At 43.7% G+C, this 3,547-nt stretch overlaps 1 pseudogene; it reads right to left on the bottom strand.

Moving 5' to 3' along the window:
- Positions 1–1,965: 1,965 nt before the first annotated feature.
- On the bottom strand, positions 1,966–3,261 carry LOC116895901 (annotated as a pseudogene).
- Positions 3,262–3,547: the final 286 nt, after the last annotated feature.

Raw genomic sequence — 3,547 nt, 5'->3', positions numbered from 1 at the left:
AGGTGGGGTATTCCATGTACCAGATGACTATTCCTTAAGCATATTTCCTGGATGGGCTGAAAATTCCCCTGAGCATTGTTCTGGTTTAAGTCCTTTCAGAGCTACTGCGTGTCAAATGCCTGAGTACTTCCATTAGGGTTTTGATTGTCTAGAACACTGCATGGAAGAAGCAGTGCCTCTGATTGTTGGAGCAGAGGTATCACAGGGTCATAGGAACTAAAGTTTGGTTGCTATCCAAAGAGTGGTCTGCCGAAACAGTGTTGTTATAGCAATCTTAAAGACCTGAACTGTGTTTTATCAGTAAAACCAACCAAACAATAGCCAACAATGACAAAACCAAAATCAAGCAAAACAAGGACAACTTTGCCTCTAGGATCTAATTATCTTGATGAAGAGGCACACTTTCCAGCTTCCAATGAAAACAGACATCCTTACAAGAGGAAAGAATAACATAGTTCACATAAAGTCTGAATTCAACCAAAAATTTCTGGGAGGTTTAGATCTTGGGAGAAATTCAACTGGGACTTCGTAGTTATTTTCCTGTTGTCAAAGAAGGGGCTGATACCAAGTGTTGAAACTAGTATGTTCTTCTCAAATCAAGGGGTGAATAGTCTGAAGGTCTTTTCATGGTCAACCTAAAGTGAGGAATCTCACAAAAGTGTATAGGAAAGGAGTTTATTTGAAGTGAGACTGAACATGGACATCCAGGGAACACTAATTCTGCTAGTCAAAAGTGCTCTGAAATGGTGTTCAAAACATCAGTTTTATGGATGGTTATACATTTTTTTTTATGACAGACAAGACTAGCATTGGTCAGTAAAGAGCATGAACAAGAAATTTCCTATACTGTTTATGGCTGTAATGAAATCAGCACACCTGCAAGGAACTGCATAAAAATGCTTACTGATAAAGTTAAATAAACCACAGGGCATAGTAATTCAAGAGATGTGACTGCTTTCCCATTGTCCATGTCCATGGGGAATGATAAGAAGTCCAGACTTGACTGCTTTTCTTTGCTCACTCTCTCCCTTTCCTTTCCTCTTTCTTTTCCTTCTTCTGTCTTAGGGTCTTGATTGCTGTGATAAAAACACCATGACTAAAACACAAATTAGGGAGGAAAGGGTATATTTAGCTTACACTTTCAGATCATAATCTATCATTGGCGGAAGTCAGGTCAGGAACCTGACAGCAAGAGATGATGCAGAGGCTGCAGAGGGGTGCTGCTTACTGGTTTGCTTTCCATGCTCAACCTGCTTTCTTATAGAACACTGGACCACCACCTCAGGGATGGCACCATCCACCGTGGACTGGACCATTCCCCATTGATCACTAATTGGGAACACACCTTACAGATGGATCTCATGACAATATTTTCTCAGCTGAGGATCTTTCATCTCAGATGACCCTAACTTGTGGCAACTTGACACACAAAACCAGCCAATAGACTTCCATTCCTTCTTTCTGTCAAAGATTTATATTTACAGTCAATCAGCCTTTGACAGTCCTTTTCACAGTATATTCTGGAAATACTACTTCTAACAGATTCTTGATGGTTTAGCAATTAGTGAAAAATACTGACTGATAGATTCAATGTTGCACCTCATTTATTCTGGCCTTACAGTAGACATAAATGACTTTACCAGGAGACACTGTTGAAGATCTAACACTGGGATGGCTCCACTTTCTATTTCAATAAATATATATATGTAATACTTACTTAACCTTTTTATTTTTTTTTTTCAAAAACAAGTTGGATGTGTATTGAGTGCGTCTTGTAGATGTGGTTACAAATCAGAAATCTCAGTTACAAATCCTAGAGGGGAGTTTATGTCTGGCTCTTGAACTAAATGGAAAGCCTTCCTTCCTCCACTAAAACCGGAAGAGATGAGTGACATCTCTTTTGTGGTTCAGGGAAGCAGGAAGAAAGATAACTTCTGGTCTGTGGGCTTTGACTGCCAGGTTTCCTCAATATTCATCAAATCCAGGCGTCTGGAAGCCCTTGGCAAATGGTTCCACCTGTTGCTGGAGGTTGGCCAAATGATGACTTGTTTTTAGGTCCTTGAGCAGGAAGAATTTGAAACCCTCAGGACAGGTGTTCTTGTTAGCTGTGATGGATGTTCCAGCACATGTTCTGTTTGTGGTCCATCTTAGGCCCTTGGGCTGCAGGTTCACAAGCACCAGGTGGGTGTCAGTGCCATTAGACCCCAGCTAGTATCCTTGCTTGAGCAGGGCATCAACACTTGTAAAGAGTACTCCTGGAACATAGGGGTGCAGACCTGCTTGATAGCCACAGCTACTGCAGCAAGGCATGGTGGTGGGGCCCCCTGTAAGGATGGGAGCACAGCAAAGTTGATTTGGTCCTCAGAATTATAAGGGATCTCTTAGCCAGTCTTGGGGTCGACAGTCTGCACTCTATTCCAGTAAAAGATGAGTCCTGACCTAGCCCCTTGAAGAGTCTTGTCCATTGTGATGGTGACAATGTCTGCATACTTGAAAGGTGAAGGGTTCACCTTGGCAGCCACCAGGGCACTGATATGGGCAATGTCTGCTGGCAGGTGTGCCCTGACCTCATCATAGACCTCTCTCATGCGTGCATAATCAATGAGGTGGGCATAGGCACTAGTGCCAGCTATGATGAGCCATGGTCAACAGAGCGAAGCAGTCAGCTCCAGCTGGTTGTAGTGAATGAGGACAGTTAGGAGATTGAGCTTACATGGCATAGACTCGAAGAAAATGGATGTGGCGGAGATCTGCTTGACATCAGACTTGTAGTGGTGAGTGAGATGGCCCCCTTTGGGGAGGTACAACCCTATGAGGCTGCAGAAAGGCAGTATAGGCAGCCAGATTGTCTGGGGACACTGAGTATGGCTGCACATTGACTGCCCATTGTGCAAGATCCAGGTCAAAGGCTTCCAAGGCCTGGTGCTGGTAGAGCAGCTCAATCTTGTCTACAACTTGTGCTCCTCTATAATATCTCTTTCTGGGGTAACCCTCCAAGTACTTGTTGTTCAGACAGTGCCCCAGGGCCTTCAGCACAGCTAGGCTGCAGAAGTTCTCTGAGGTGATGAGCTATAGGCCAAACTCTCCTGTCCTGTCCTGTCCTGTCCTGTCCTGTCCTGTCCTGTCCTGTCCTGTCCTGTCCAGCCTCCAGCTGCTTCCCCAGACTGCATCTGGGCCACCTTGCTGTGCTGAGTCCTGGCAGACCAGCTGACCACATCTCTGTAGAGGCCGAGTGGTCTGAAGCAAAGAGAAGGGTACCATCACTACAGGAGGACTAGTCATTAATTCTGTATTGGTGTAGTACAGACTTTTATGTTTTTAAAATTTAAATTTAAATTATGGTCTCTCCAATTTGCTATATTATACTCATATGAAGTTTGGGACTCTGTTACCTTTTTGTCCAGTCAAGAAAGCTTCCAGAAGCTCCAGTAGTAGTTGAGGAACCAGGGTGGGGACCAACTTCTAGGTAAGGCCCAAAAGCACTTAGAGAGTACCACAACTTTTCACAAAGGTTTAAGCTAGTGGTTTTCTTTCTTTTTTAAAAAAT

Source organism: Rattus rattus, chromosome 3 (assembly GCF_011064425.1).
Source record: "Rattus rattus isolate New Zealand chromosome 3, Rrattus_CSIRO_v1, whole genome shotgun sequence".
In the NCBI taxonomy this organism is placed as follows: domain Eukaryota; kingdom Metazoa; phylum Chordata; class Mammalia; order Rodentia; family Muridae; genus Rattus; species Rattus rattus.
The sequence above is the reverse complement of the archived record's forward strand: the minus strand, read 5'-3'. Positions and strand labels throughout refer to the sequence as shown.